Here is a 16,488-nt window from a genome sequence, read left to right on the forward strand (position 1 = left end):
TTTTCTTGACACAGCACCCCACAAAGTGCGAGGTGTTTGTCATACATAGAGCAATAGAAGCCTTAGTCTGCACCAAGGGAGATTTAGGGTGGAGATTAGGAAAAACTCTCTCACTATAAGGGTAGTTAAATTCTAGAACAGGCTTCCAAAGGAGGTTGTGAAATCATAGAAGATGAGGGTTGGAAGAGACCTCAGGAGGTCATCTAGTCCAACCCCCTGCTCAAAGCAGGACCAATCCCCAACTAAATCATCCCACTCAGGGCTTTGTCAAGCCGGGCCTCAAAAACCTGTAAGGATGGAGATTCCACCACCTCCCTAGGTAACCCATTCCAGTGCTTCACCACCCTCCTAGTGAAATCGTGTTTCCAACCTAGACCTCCCACACTGCAACTTGAGACCATCGCTCCTTGATCTGCCACCACTGAGAACAGCTGAGCTCCATCCTCTTTGGAACCCCCCTTCAGGTAGTTGAAGGCTGCTATCAAATCCTCCCTCACTCTTCTCTTCTGCAGACTAAACAATCCCAGTTCCCTCAGCCTTTCCTCATAAGTCATGTGTCCCAGCCCCCTAATAATTTTCGTTGCCCTCCGCTGGACTCTCTCCAATTTGTTCACATCCTTTCTGTAGTGGGGGGCCCAAAACTGGATGCAATACTCCAGATATGGCCTCACCAGTGCTGAATAGAGAGTGTATGACTGTCTGTCGTGCCTGACGATGACGCCACAGCTGTACAGTCTGCCAAGAGCCAGTCGTCAACAGACATCACCTAGGAGTGTTCAGTCTCCCTCTGAAGACTTGGCATGATGCTTGGCCCTTTTTTCAATCAGCTTCTCACATCTGTCTTTCTCCAAGTGTTTACAGCCCATACTGATAGCTGCTCTCCGGTCAGGTTTGTCCTTGCCTGTGTCTTCAAAGGTGTCCATATTTATATCTGTAGTGGTGTGGCGGTCATCCCTCCCACTGTGGGTCGGAGGGAGGCCACACCGCCTCGCTACGCTGTCAAGACAGCTGCCTAGTATCAGGGGAATTAGTGTTAGGGGTTAGTGTCCCAACTGATCTAACGGGGCTGGGCCCCCAGATAGTCACTTGGTTCCAGGCCTGGGGTAGAAGCAGGGTCTCCCAGGTCAGTAGGCTCTGACCCTTAGGCGGAGGCTGAGCTGCCAGCTGTCTACAGCCCCTTCAGTCGGGGCAGAGCAAACCCAGTAGTCAATTAGCTCTGGGCCCTTGGTGCCGGGACAGAGTGAAATCCCCAGGGGTCGGGCGTCCTAGCTCCGGTGGACGACCAACGAACGCAGGTCTCTTGGCCTGGTGAGGGGAGGCTGACACCCCAGGGGTGGGGTGGGGTGGCAGGTGGGGCCCGGGCCCACCTACTCCACCGGGCCCCAACCCAGGGCCCCAACAGTGGTGGCGTGGTCCACCACTGGGTCAGCAGGGAGCCAGCTGCAATACGCCAACCATGCTTCAGGCGGAGCGCCAGACCGAGGTCGGCCGTCCCTGGGCCACTTCCTCCCCTCCCCTCGGGGTACCTGAAACCACGGGGCGTCTTCCGTCTCCTCCGGGTAAGTGGCCAGTGGCAGTAGACACCGGTTCCCCGGTGGCAGGGCGTCACTGGGCTTGGCGGCAGGGTCAGTCGGCTGGAGCAAGCAGGACACGTCCATCTCCCTTGGCGTTCTGGCTCCAACTGAGCCAGAGGCTCTGCCTTTTATACTTCCCGTTCCTGTCCCCCACTTCCGGTGGGAGGGGCCAGGCGGGTCTGGCTCCGCCCAACTGGACACAGAGGGCGGTTCCTCCCCCTGTGGCTCAGAGGGAGGCCACACCTCCTCACTGCAATACCCCATGAGTTGAGCTTCCGCTTAAGGCAGTCTTTGAAGGTGTTATGTGGCCCACTCTTCCTGCGCTTTCCGAATTTCAGCTCACCATGGAGGACTTGTGTCAGGAGTCTATCATCACCCATTCTGATAACGCTGAGATTTGATCACCATTGCCTCAACGCACCTCGGTTTTCCTCTTTCAAGGGAGTTCATGTTTGACCCTTTGTCTTGCCAGCATGACGCTGGGTGGATGTATGTCAGTGTGGATGGGGTGGGTCTGTGAGTGTCCATATGTGGCTCGGCATGATTGCAATGTATGTTGCTGTGTTTTGTGTGAGTGTGCTGTGTAAACATGTACAATAACAAAGGATTTTGCATGTAAACATACACACACAGTAGGGGAGTGAAGAGTCAAGAGATTATGATCCAAGTGGTCATATGATCCAGGGTACTCGAGCTGTGGGGCACCTTGCTACCAGCTGCCCTTAGCATGAGGACCTGTGCCCCCTGCACTGTTCATCCCCTGATCCACTGGACACTTACAGCATTCCCAGACCCTCTGTTCCCAAAGGAACAGCACACCCCGGATTACCAGTCACAGCACAGGACACAGTTCCGTGTATCACACAGCACTTAGATTTATTGATAGAGAAAGCATGTTTAAGTTTATTTAACAAAGAGCAGAGATTCAAATGGGGCTAGCCAGCAGAGAAATTGGAAACAAAAGGTTACATATAGAATAAAATCACAACACGCACACTAGAGCCTAAAGTTCACTAAAAAAACATTCTCGTGTTATATAAAGCAAAACCACACCCCAAATCCTTCCAGCGTATTACGGCTGTCTTTGGTTGCGATCTCCCCTTCGTGAGACCAGCACACTGTCTTCTTGCGTCCTCAGTGGAAAGATGAGGAGTTTGCCTCTGTCTCTACAGTTATGGTCCAAAAATCTGTTGTCTGCACATGCAAGCAGGATAACCCGTTGCTTGGGTTTTCCTGTCTAGGGTCTCCCCTGGAGACTTTGCAATCACTTGAGGAGCATGTGGCTCAGACTATAAATCGATGCTCATTGTGAAGAATACAACACTCTGTTTACATGTAGACAGACTGACAGATAACCATTTTCTGCCTGAAAGAAACCCTGTTTCTCCCCTTTTGGTGACCAGCCTCAAATCACAGACCTTAAGAACATAGTGTTCAGTATACACATATAATTCCTTCCATATCAGCCGCACATGCTACATATTACAATGAGGCGCAGTGTGACACAGGCTTTCAGTACAGGCCTTACATGACACTCTTTGGCAAATTAGCATGTAGATACCAGAGCCAAGGGATCCTTGTAATCCTTATGCGCCCTGTACCCTCTGCCAGCTGGCACCAAGAGGTGCCTTAGTCACAATAAGGTTGGTGTCTCTGTAGGTGAAATCCCAGCACCAACCTGCCTCCAGATTTACAGCAGCAGAAGTTCTCCTGCAGTGTCTATGAGGCCTTGATAGCCTTCCCTTTAGAATGGGTTGCAATGGCAGTGTAATTACCTTGTGTGGCCCAGGGAGCCCCCTCCATGGCAGCGGGCACACCCTACCATAACTCGCCTCAGGCCTGAAGCACTCATTGCCCCAGCACACGGCTGGCATCATCTGTATCTGAGAGGCATCCCGGATGGTACGGTATGCAAACTGATAACACGCTGGTCATTAACATTATTGCATGCTGCATGTACAGGTGGTGTATAAAGAATTAAGTGCTGGAAATGTGTTCATAAAAAGATGTTTGGCAAGCAGAGCATAAGCCCAGTCTGTCCAGACAAAGGAATGTCGCTTTGCCTGTTTTCCTGCGTCTCCAATATAAATTCAGCCAGGTAATACCTCAGAGGACAATGAAAAGTACATCTACATAGAAGGTAAACAAAGCCATCAAGCTAAACAATCAGAGGGAAGATGGCTGAATAATCACAGTGATGGATGGAGCCTGCACCCCCCAGGAAGCCTTCCTGGATCTTGAAACAGAGACAATAGACTTTGGGAAATATAAGCAGAAACAGATGACCATTTTGGCAACCATAACCTAGGGGATGAAGGGGGAGCCACACCCTTTGAGCTCATGAAAAGTGGATCCTCTTGGCCTGAACACCAAGAGGAGCTGGAACTGACTAGTGGTGAGAAACCTGCTTAGACAGAGATTGTAACTTGCTGAAGTTAAGTTTTAGTCATTGGAAAGCGTGTTTTGTTTTGTTTTAATTGTGCCCATAAACTGTCTTCTATTATTATTGCTTCATTCTCTGTTCTTAATAATAAGCCTTTTCTTGTTTTATTACAAAAACATCTGAGTGTTGGGGATTAAACTGAAGGGTGAAGGCCTCAGGTGAACTAACAGGCTGGTGTGTGCTCTGTCTCTTTGGAGGCAACAAATGTAATAACTTCTTTGTATCCGGGGAGAGGGACTGGACATGGCCGGGAGATGTTTCTAGGGAGCTCAGGAATGGGGGTTCAATGATTAGTACCTGCAAGGCCAGGTTTGGGCTGGCAGAGTCCAGAAGACTTGCTGGCCAGACAGACAAGCTGGTGCTCCAGGACACTGATGTATAGGTGTGATAAATAAAATGGGTGTCAGTAGCTATAAAATCCCCCTTAGTAGCTGTTCTCTAATTGCTCTACCTGTAAAGGGTTAAAAAGTCTCTCTGCTATGCATAGGTAAAAGGAAGGGAGTGGGCACCTGGCCAAAAGAGCCAATGATAGGGCTAGAACTTTTTAAAATTGAAAAACGACTCCCCTTTTGTCTGTCTGTTGTTGTTCTCCCGGGGAGAGGCAGAGAGGGCAGCAGCTATGCTGGAAGAAGCTTGGGCCAGGTATGAAAAATCATCAGTATCCTACCTAGAAACTATTCATTTAAAACCCCAGCTATGTGAGTAGATCAGGAAATGTCTAGGAAGACGCAATTCGGTTTATCCCTTTTATTTCGTTATGGCTTGTGGATTCCTCTGTGCTAACCCCAGGTGCTTTTGTTTTGCTTGTAAACATTAAGCTGGACCTCAAGAAAGCTATTCTTGGTGCTTAATCCTTGTACTTGCTCTTTTAATATCTAGCAATAGCCTGAGTTCCCAGATCTGTTTTATTTCTTTTTTTTTATTAATAAAATTTACCTTTTTTAAAGAACAGAATTGGATTGTTGTGTCTTAAGAGGTTTGTGCACATGTTGTTTAATTAGCTGGTGGCGAGAGCTGATTTCCTTTTTTTTTCTTTCTCAGCTCTTCCCTGGAAGGGGGGCGGGGTGAAAGGGCTTGAGGGTACCCCACAGGAAGGAATTCCCAAGTGCGCCTTCCTGGGCTCTCAAAGGGGTTCTGCACTTGGTGGTGGCAGCATCTACCAATCCAAGGTCAGAGAAAAGCTGTACCCTTGGGAGTTTAGTACAAGCCTGGAGTGGCCAGCATTAATTTTTAGAGTCCTTGCAGGCCTCCACCTTCCGCACTCGAAGTGCCAGGGTGGGGAATCAGCCTTGACAGTAGCATAGCAGCAGCAAAGTTCCTTCTTGCTGAGGCAGAGCAGTAACACAGCGGCTGAGAGTTCTGGGTGACCTGAGCAAGACCCCCCCCCACTCTTGTAATGATCACTAAATTGTTAATAGACTGTTTGTGCCTGTAATGTTTCGACTCTGTGCAAAGTTTCATTTGCTCACTTGCAGGTAACCCACGGGCAGTGGCTGCAGTATATCTGTGAACAACTCAGCCAAAGGCACTCAGATGGAACAAACTTTACTAGTCTCTCAAAAGAACTGCACCACAGTTTACACTAAGCATGTCTTCAAGCGCTAACTCCTATCAATACAGCATGTATAACACTATCTGCAATAGTGTCGCCTCGTGACTTCCATCTATGTTACAGCGCCCCGACGCTGTACATGCTATCCACAACTTTTGGCCTAACTAATAGCTGGTAAATACAGTAATTATCAAGACCTGGGAATAGAGTTTTAATATTGGGGTCCTGCTAGGTGAGCTGATTATTGATCATTGTTGTGAATGAAAACCTAAATCAAAGGGGATATCTGAAGCTGAGGCTCACCCTGCAATTTCCTTAGCTCCTTTCCAGCTGGCATCTTTTCAGCATAGATAAGCTGCTGCTGCTACTGTTGCGGCTGCTTTAATCTTAATTTGGCCTGCAGGTCACAACCTCCCAAGCTGGCCAACATTGTCGCCTCTGACCTTGAGGGAAATTGCACAAGAATACACCCAGCCAAAGCTGCCACGGATCTGAGTCTTTACAGACAAAGCAGCTCAGACACCGTCAGAAGCCCAGTCCCGGGAATGGAGAATTTTGACAAATGATTATTTATTTGAATTAGGTTCTGCCCTGCCGTGCCCGAGCTGTATGATGATGGAATCTCTGGCCGCTTCCCCTTGCCAGACAATGCGAGCAGGGAGATAATTAAAATTTGCTGGAAGCAAAGTAAATCAAAAGGGCCGTTATAAAGAAAAGAAACGGGGACACCTGTGGGAATGCAAGAGCCAGGAAAATGCAAAGCCGGCATCCAACCGCTTGTAACAGAGATATTGTCACCCTCCCCATTGGCAGGATTTAGCAGAGCACAAAAAGAAATCGGGGGGAGGGGATATTTTTTATGTGCTATTTAGAGCGTTGATTAATATCATGCCTGATTCTTATTAAATCCCACCTGTAGCAGCCCATTGGAAGCCAGCGCAAGACTATACCCCGTGCTCTCTTCTCCAGGGTGATACCCAGGGCTTCCCCCTCTTCCCCTGGAAAACAGGCTCTGGAGTGTCTGACTCTGATCCTGAGCAACCACACTGCCCAGTGAGGTCAGCAGCTGCCGAAGGTGTGGAGAATCCCTCTGGAGCATACTGTGTGTGCTCAGCTTCGCCAGGCCCTCCAGCTCCACACAATTGGTACAACAGCTGTTGGCTACCAGGAACCCAGGTCAGCCCAGTGGGTACAATAGCTAACGGCTACCAGAACCCTGCTCAGTCCAGTTGGGTTCTGGTAGCCAACGGCTATTGTACCCACTGGGTGGAGCTGGAGGGCCTGGTGAAGCTGGGCCCACACAGTATGCTCCGGAGGGATTCTCCACACCTTTGGCAGCTGGGTCAGACCAAAGGTCCATCTAGCCCAGGATCCTGTCTTCCGACAGTGGCCAAGGCCAGGTGCCCCAGAGGGAATGAACAGAACAGGGAATCAAGTGATCCATCCCCTGTTGCCCAGTCCCAGCTTCTGGCAAACAGAGGCTGGGGACACCATCCCTGCCCATGCTGGCTAGTAGCTATTGATGGACCTATCCTCCATGAACTTATCTAGCTCTTTTTTGAACCCCGTTATAGGCTTGACCTTCACAACATCCTCTGGCAAAGGTGGCCTACAATAGGAGCTAGCAAACAGGAGCGGCGAACAGGGGAGTTTGGCGAGGGAGTTCTCCAGGTGAAGGAGGAGCAATTACGTGACCCTTGGGGTAAGTGTGTTGTCTGTAGTGTGTGTATCTGTGTTTGTGGTGTGCTTGCTGCTTGACTGAAATATCCCGTGGGCTCTGTTTGTTTGTTTGGAGGAGCGTGTGCGGAGCGTGTGGGTGCTGAGCCTAGCAGCCTGATAGGCCAGGCTGAGAGCTGAGAGCTTCTTAACAAGGCTGTGATCCCTAAGCCTTTCAGCACCCACCCGCCCTTAACCAGGGGGCAGGGCCACTCAGGTTTGTCAATGGGAGGGGGATCTGAACTACTTAGTGGCCCAACTGGGGCCAAAAGGGCCCAGAGAGGGTGAAACCATTGCCTCCAGGGAGGAAGTGGATACTGCCCAATACCAGTGGCGGGACTGCTTAAAGACTGCAGATACCCCCCACCCCCGGAAGGAGGCGCTCACGAGGGGGGGGTGCCATGCCGTTACTCATACAATAGCTGTGGGCTATCATCCTTTCACCGCTGCACCAGGGACGTGCGGGTTTCTTTGTCTGGTCCCAGGTTTTGATATATGTCCGTTCCAACGGAAGAGTTGATGTAGAGATTAATTTTTTCTCTCCTTTTGCTTTCAACTGCATAAGTTGAAAATTGCCACAAAAATCCCAGTCAAGACAAAGAGTTGGCACATCAAGAAATGCATTAATTAAATCAAAAAGATAGCGATGACCGTGCCGAATGAATCAGCCGATGCTGTAATGTTCAGCCCCGGATTTTATTTCCTGTAATTAGCCCATTAATACGAATGTCTATAGAAGGGAGCTTTTAGCAGTCGCTACCATTAGCGTAATGGGGATGGGCGAATAGAGTTTTATTGGAATTTTCACTTCTACATCAGGCCTTTTAAACCAGCTGTCTCAATAGGCATTATTGCTCTGATTAGCGTTGAGACAGCACAAATCATAGCGATGCCCTCAGTGTCTCTGGGATGTGACGTCATCATTCTGTGTTACCAATACCGCCGCTCTTCCTGGGGCAGGATTTTTTTTAACGGCAGCGGAGGTTGTGGGGGTCTTTTGTTTCCATAGGACTATTTCCGGCTCGACGTGCTAATAAACGGAGCAGGTGGGGCCCGCTGTGACCTGTGCACCTCAGGGTGCTGCTAGAATGGGAGGTTCCTTTTTCCTTCCTCGCTCGTGGGAGGAGCTGCTGGCAGCAGTGTCCGGAGGAGTGAGCTCAGGCCGAAGGGACAGGATGTCCTGCATTTGAATCCTGAGTCTGCCACTGAGTAGCTACGAGCTAATTATTTCTGGTCTTTGCCTCCGCTTCTAAAGGAGCTCGATTCTTACCTACCTCCTGCAGGGGTTTGTTAATTAAACTTTGAAGAGCAGAAGTGAGCTGACTAGCAAGTGCGTGCGTGTGTGCGTGCGTGCACAGCACTGCCCCCTGCTGGGCAAGAGCAGCGGTGTCTATGTGTTTCATAGACCCTATGCTGCTAATGCAGAGTTTCCTTCACCTCAAGTTGTAGGAGCACAAGGCTGTGAAGTTCTGAAGTGGGGTGGGTAGCATGTGACAGCTGTGGATTTCTACCTGGTCACTGGTTTGTATTTGGACTCAGAGCGACTGCTACTTCCTGAGACGGGCATCTGCTGGCCTGGCCCGGGGAGGGGAGGTGCTGCTCTCCTGCACAGCCACTGCTGAGGCCTTGGATGGGCTTGTACCTCAAGCTTTGTCATCAGCACAGGGGCGTCTATGCTGCAGCTGGCAGCGAGCGCCCCACCCAGGGCAGACAGACTCAAGCGAGTGGGGCTCAAGCTCGGGCACTAACCAGAGCAGCGGGGATGCGGTTTAGGCAGCAGCTCAGGCTCTCCAGCCCAGCTGACCCCCTGGCTCGGAGTTCAGGAGGCTAACCTGCGTCTAACATGGGCACTGCTGTTTGCAGGGTGCTAGCCCTGCCCTGCGAGCAGGAGTTTGTCTCCCCCTCTGGAAGCAGCGCAGCCAGACCCACATCAGCTAGAGTCACCCGCAGCCGTAGGGAGTAACGAATGGAAGGAAGGGGGAGAAGGTGCAGGACTGGGAGTCGGGGAGCTGGCCTCTGTGCTGCTGATTCCATCTTACAAATATGGAAACTGAGGCAGGGCGGGTCGCGGGCTTGCCCAAGGTGACAGCGCAGTCAGTTCAGCAGAAGACTCAAGAAAAAAAGCCAGAAGTCCTGACTCTCACCCCAGCTAACCTGCACTAGTGCCTGGGACAGCTGCTGTGAATTACTGACATGAGGAAACAAGCCAAGAAGCATAATCAAAAAGCCAGGATAATGCAGCAGAGAATGCACTCTGTCCTATTCCTATTTATGCCCAGGGGGCTGTTTAGCGGTGATTATTTAGAAAGATACAAGCATGGTGTATTTTGTAAAAGGGAGTGAAGTCTCCCTGCTATATGGGAGCTCAGCAGGCTCCATTCTGAGAAGGGGCAAGACGCTGGCGTGTTTGCTAGGTGTGGGGATTATCTGCCTATCTTGCATGGTCCCTGACATGGCCATGTGTGGATGGATGTACTAGCCAAGTGCAAATGAGGATGAACCAAATTCTCTAGTCAGTGTCGGGTGCTGGAATGCCAGGGCAGGGAGACGGGGGGCTGCATGGGGTTTGTTGGCCAGAATGATTTTCTAGACAATCCCAAAACATGCATCCGCTTAGTGCTGTTAGCATCACCGTGGGGTGGGGCGGCCTGAGATCGGGACTTGTTGTCCAAACATGGAGCAAGAGACAGTCCCTGCCCTGAAGCGCTCATGAGCTAAACAAACAAGCGAGAAGTCGTGCAGGAGGAAGGAAGTATCATGCTTTCACGGAGGGGAAATTGAGGCCGTGAGACAGACATTCTGTCATCCCTGCCTGGGCGCCTGACTGATGCCCACCCAGGACCGGGGAGACTTTGCTTCTTCAGGACACTTACAAAGCTGGTGAAGTCCATTGGGCCAAGTCTTGAGGGGGCTTCCTTAGCCTTAGTGGGGTCCTTCCTTGGGCCAGGCTCCCATTGACTCCAGGAGGAATCTGCTTGTGTTCGAAACCGAGCCAGGGCCTCGGGGACTGGCCCACTGGGAACAGGCGTAGGGCTCACAGAAACACTTGCAACAAGTCAGGTGCCCCGGGAAGCCTGGGATCCTCCTTCCAGCGCCACCCCTCCCGTTGGAGCCGCTCAAACAACAGCCCCTGTGAAAGGGCCAAGCACCCCTCTCCCTCCTTGTGTCTGGACGCCTCTGTGCTGATCCTGGCTCTGCTGCAGGTTTGCCGTAGGACCCTGGATAAATGGCTCTGTAAAGTGGGGCTGATGATACCCAGCTCGCTAAAGCGGTCTGATATCGCAGGATGGGATGTGCTCAGTATTGCTTGGAAATGCCCCCAGCGCCAGCCCCCCTCGGAGAGTCTCCCCCAGCTTCACTTCTAACGTGACTGGTTCAAGCCCACAGCAGGGACAGACTCCTTTCTACAGAAGTAATTAGGCTTTGCTGTCAGGCTTCGCTCTCCTCCCTTGACTCAGATCTCGTCAAGGGAGGGCAGTGTAAGGACCGCCAAGCTGCCTGTGGACTGACACCAGCTCTCTCGGTGGAGAGGAGGCACGGTCCCCACGGGTCACTGCTACTACCCCAGCTGTGTGGGACGCATGAAGTGCAGCCTGCGGCAGAGAGGCACATGCCGGAAAGGCCGGAAGACGTTTCCCCGCAGAGCCAGATGCTGGCGGGAGAGCAGAGCAGATCAGGGACAGATGCTGCTCTTGCACTGAGCCTCCCTTGGCTCTTCTTTTGACCTGTCAGGAGGCTCAGCTGGACTAGCTATATTGCAAGCAGGCAGCAATCTTGCATGGGTGTCAACACATCAGCAGAGAGCTGAGGCCTGGCCAGAGGCCAGTGCTCTACGAATTGACTCAAAGGCTATTTTCAATTCATTCTTTTTGTTTAAATTGCACGAGGTGCTGAATGAAGCGCTCTGGAGACGGATGCTCTCTGCGGGACCCCGCAGCTGGCTGCAGCAGGGCCGATTTCACACTGTCCCCAGCCCAGCTTCCTCACCGCTGGCCTGGGCAGGCCAAAGCGAGTGGGAAGGGCCATGCATTGCTCAGCATTTCTGCAGAGGGTGCCAACATGGGGACCATTCACTGCCGGCAGCAGCGGTAGCTTTAGTGACGCCCTGTTGGGATCCCAATGGAGATCTCCAGCCCCATCCGCCTAGCGGTTTGGTTTAAAGCAAGGCCCGGTAGTGCCTGATTTCCAGATACGAATCTGTACCTTTCCACTGAAAGGAAATGCACAGCCTCCGAGTTAGTCATTATGTTCTTCTTGGGTTTTGTGCCATGCAGCAGCCTAGGTGTCCTTGGATCAAAGCCGTTAGAGATGAGAAAAGCCAATTAATTGGGCCCTGATTGGCCCATCTCTGCCCAGGCAACATTGCTCCCTATATTGCCAAGTGTAATTTTCAGTATCAGCCATGGGACTTATCTATTTCCCCAAGAGGTGGGGCTCCTGCCACTACCCTTTGGGAAACTCCCTTGCAGCCTGATACGTCTCACGCTGAAGCAGCTCTTCTGGATGCTCCATCCCATTCCTCCTCCTCAACCCGACGTACATCTTGTTAACCAGTTCCTGCCCCTGCTGGGTGTTTACACTCTTCGGAGACTTGCAGGTGGCTCTCATGTTCCCCCCTGCAGTCAGGACTTGTTCCCCCCCTGCAGTCAGGACATGTTCCCCCCTGCAGTCATCCCCCCAGTGATGCAGATCTAGCGCTGTACATTATTCCTTTCAAATCAATCCCTCACGCTCCCCTAATCAGTTCAGTGGCTCTTCTCTGAGCTCCCACCCTCCCCCGATCTACTGATTATTTTTTTCTATATCTTTTTGACCAGGAGATGCCTGGAGGGAAAAGAAAAGGGCAGGCACACAGCTAGTTAGGGACCGGCACCATGTAGGAGTAGGCAGCATTGTTATCAATATATTCAGGAACGAAGGTTCTCGGGAGAAAGCAGGTGCCTTACTAAATGCAGGGGTGTGTGTGTGTGTGTGAGAGAGAGAGAAATTAACCAGGACTCAGAAAATGGGCAAGATCTGGAATTCTGTCTATGTCTGGCAAGAAAAACAAAGACAGAACAGTTTAGACAGATAAGGAAAATCTGATTCAGATCACGTAAGGGAATAGTCAGAGGATGGAAACCTACCCAGCTAATCCAGCGAATATACCTCCTGGGGTCCCATGTCCTGAACTTACCGTGCCACTGGCAGTCATGGTAAACGGGGGGAGAGGACTGAAGACTTGGAGGAACCCAAATGTAACAATAACGCCACTCTTTGCGCAAGAAAAGATGAGTGATCCTACCAGTTACTTCCCCTCTAAAGCAAACACCGATCTTCCGTAAAAGAACAGAAGTTACCCGGCGGGGAAGGAATCGCTAACCCCGTTAGGGTTTCTGCAGCTCTGAGCACTAAGCAGCCGGGCTTTCTTGAGAACAGATCTTGGCAGACAAACCTTATGGCTGTATTTGACAGAATTACATGGAGGGAGAGAGTGTCGGCGATGTCAGAGATCCAGCTGGATGTCAGCATCTCGGGGTGGAGGAGAGGCTGGTACAGAGAGAGATGTTGGATTTGTTAGGCCCTGGGGACTGTTTGGGGAAAAAGCAGAGTGCAACAGAGTGCCTTGCCCCAGGGGCTTCAGAGCCTGGAGCCAAGCCAGCCCTGGTTAGGGGATGAGCCCAGCTGTGGGGAACTGGGCACTTCTCTACAAAGGGCAGAAGGTGGCTGCAGAACAGGGGGAAGCTTGGGGAGCAGTAGCTACGTTGGTGGACACTGCAGGGAGAAAAAGGCTCCTTCAGGACCATGACCCCAGGGAGCATGGTGGGTAAAACTCAGTGAGCAGCAGGCTCCTGGTGGGGGGGCAGGAAACCCTGCCTGCGTCTGGGACTGGACATCAGAGCCCCAATAAGGGAGGGCTGGCTGGGAGATCAGACTGGGATGGAAGAAAATCTCTGGGCATTAGAGAAGACACCAGAGCTATGTATGGACTTTTCCTTTGTGTCGTTGGGCTGGACTTCGGTGTGGGGCCTTGGGTGGTCGACCGCTGGTTCTGGTATTAAACTAACCCTAGGCAGGGGTATTGTTAACCCCAGAGAGTGTCTGGGAGTTTGTAAAGGCCCCGAAGGGAGGAATATCAGAAGCTGGGAGTCTGTAGAGCCGGCCCTGGCCAAGAGGAGGTCTGCAGGGAGCAGCAGTCCAATTGCAGGGAGCCTGCACCAAAAGGAAGATGGGATCCACCTGAAGTTAATATGCAAGTGGAGTCCGAGGGGCACAACAAATTAATATGTGATGGGGGGGGGGGAACCACTGAAGCTAGGATCCAGAGGAGAGCCAGCCAATGACCAGAGAACACTTAGGACAGACAGAGTCATTTGCATCCGATGAAGTGAGCGATAGCCCACCAAAGCTTATGCTCAAATAAATTGGTTAGTCTCTAAGGTGCCACAAGTCCTCCTTTTCTTTTTGCGGATACAGACTAACACGGCTGCTACTCTGAAACCTGTCATTATGCAAGGCACTGAATTTAGCTGTATGGAGTGGAAATCTATCAACTTCATGAAAAAACTCGTACAGGTACAGACAGACATCATCTTCCTTTCCAAATGCAAACAGATGGACATCGTACCAAAAGGACTGAAGGTAAAAAATCCATTACAGTCTACGTACCACACAGACTGTGCTGACAGATTGTGTCACACGCTCTCAAAGAAACTGGGGAACCACTTGATCAACATCCTCTACAGCAAACAGGGAAAGATTAAGAATGAGCTCTCAAAACTGGATACTCAGGCATGCATCCGATGAAGTGAGCTGTAGCTCACGAAAGCTGATGCTCAAATAAATTTGTTCGTCTCTAAGGTGCCACAAGTCCTCCTTTTCTTTTTGCGAAATGCAAAGGTAACTGTCTGCTAAAGGATAGGACACCAATGACAGCAGGGTGGGAGGAAGAAGAGGCTGGGATCAGAGGTATCTCCTGGAGAAGTAATGGGATATCTGACAAAGTTGCTACCCAGGAGGCACACAGCCAAAACTCAGAGCTGTGCCTGGCTCGGTAGCCGTGTGAAGAAAGCTACAAAGCAAAGACAGATGGCTCAGGCTGCCAGGCATGAAACGTATTCGGGGAGTGCGGCAGAATGGCCGAAATCAATGGGATACTGCGAGGCCTGCCCGTGAACTACCCCAAATAGGGCTCTCAGGGCAGGGAGCAGCACTACACTGTACCGCGAGGATTGCATGCCACGGAGATAAGGGCATAAGCCTGTCTCTAACTGACGAGGGCTAGGAATGCATGCAGCTGTTGGTCGCAGGATATTAGAGAGACAAGGTGGGTGAGGTCATAGCTTTTATTGGCCCAGCTTCCGATGCTAAGAGACAAGCTTTCGTGCCACACAGAGCTATTAGGAAGACACTTTCCCCAGGGGTCGTTTATTCCATAACTTCCCACTAGAAGGGTTCTGGCACCTTCCCTGGTACAGATGCTGGCAGATGCTGTTAGGCAGAGGATGCTGGGCTCACTGGTCCCTGAGTCTGATCCTGTCTCTGACGTCCTATGTTGGACTATAAGCAAAGGGTTCAGCTACAGCAAAGGATCAAGCTGCAAGGAGATGTCCACGCAGGTTCTTGTCCCACTCTCGGCAGTATCTGAGCTCCTTCCAGGCATTCCTGACGCCTGTCCCCTGCGGTTTGTTCTCTCTTATCCTCTCCCCAGAGGGATGATTGTGTGTGTAGGGGAGGTGGGGCTAAATACGCTCCCACGCTGCTGGAGGCCTAGAGAAGGCCAGCTGGAAAAATGTAACTGGCACTTTGAGTGGAAGGTGATGAATTTGGGGTGGTCCCTGGTTTCTGTGGAGTTCATTCCAGAATCTCAGGCTGGCCCCTGGGAAAGCTCCGTCTCCCTCACAGGTGAGCGCCCCCCTTTGGCCTCATGGGGAAATGCAGGTATCTGTAGTAGGTCTAGTTTTATTGTCTGCTTTCTCAGGTGCTCTAGAAGAGGAAGAGAACCGCTTGTTAATCGCATCTACAAATGAGACTAAGGAAATGGGGAGGAGCTGTGAACCCCACCCAGAGGGATGCAGAGAGATCGGGGCAGCAAGGAAAGATACAGAGACTCAGCAGACCACAGGCCCTTGCTGAGAGGGAAACCCTGGGCAGAAGTGATGCTGAGGGGGCGGCGGGCAGCCAGACACAAATGGGCAATTATTATTAATATTTCAGTCGCATCTAGAGTCTCTGTCACAGGGTCACTGCCTCCAGAGCACCCCCTTGGGGCCTGGGTTGGCTCTGCAGCAGCCCCCCCTCCATTTCCCCTTCTCAAGGCTCCTTAAAACTCTACACAGTCCTAGGTACGCAAAAGGTGATTCCCCTTCCGGGGCCCAATTTATTAAGTCCTTGCACCATTTCCAGCAGCGTCCAAGTACCCTCGTCTAATTCCACCCGGACTGGCCGCCTCGCCTTTCTACACAGCTAGAACTCAAAAAACCCAAATCTTCGTCACAGTCCTTCCACAACCACAGCTGGGAGGCCTCTATACCTCCGGGCAGCAGAGTCTCCCCTGCAGTTTCCACAGCCGTCTGCCACCACCTTCTCTTCCTCCCCAGGCCTCTTCATTATCTACCCCAAAGGCCTGGTTAGGTCACATGACCACCTGCATTTTCCCACCTGGGGTAGCAGTTGGCTGGGTCACAGGTGGGGCTGAGACCCATCTCCCCTTAAAGGGCTGCCCACCCCGTGACAGTCCCTTACCAAGGTCGGGGCCCATTTGCGCCAGGAGCTGCACATACACCCAGTAAAAGACAGTCCCTGCTCCGGGAACTAATCAGACGAAGAGTGGGAGGGGTAACAGGCACAGAGAGAGTGGCCTGCCCAACCGCACCCAGCAGGCCAGTGGCGGAGCTAGGGGTAGAATCCAGGTCTCCTGACTCCCAGCCTGGTGCTCTAGGCACTGAAGCCTGCTGTCTGACAATGCCCTAGGATACAAGAGCAAACAAAGTCCCTGCAGTTTTGGTCTTCATAGTTTCCAAGGCCAGAAGGGACCATTGTGATTATTGCATCTGACCGCCTGCATCACACAAGCCAGAGAACTGCACCCAAATAATTCCTAGAGCAGAGCTGTTAGACAAACATCCAGTCCTGATGTGGTAAGTATCATCCCACTGGAGAGAGAGGTGATCATTTCTCTGTATACAGTAAGGATCCAGATGTAGAACTTCACTACTGTGTGC

General features: G+C 51.5%; 1 long non-coding RNA gene across 1 annotated transcript; it reads left to right on the forward strand.

The window, feature by feature from the left end:
* Positions 1-5,314: 5,314 nt before the first annotated feature.
* LOC141987164 (uncharacterized) lies at positions 5,315-14,015 on the forward strand. Its single transcript, XR_012639460.1, has 3 exons — positions 5,315-5,743; positions 7,144-7,271; positions 13,742-14,015. It is a non-coding gene; the product is annotated as an uncharacterized LOC141987164 (long non-coding RNA).
* Positions 14,016-16,488: the final 2,473 nt, after the last annotated feature.

This window comes from Natator depressus, chromosome 5, assembly GCF_965152275.1.
Source record: "Natator depressus isolate rNatDep1 chromosome 5, rNatDep2.hap1, whole genome shotgun sequence".
NCBI lineage: Eukaryota > Metazoa > Chordata > Testudines > Cheloniidae > Natator > Natator depressus.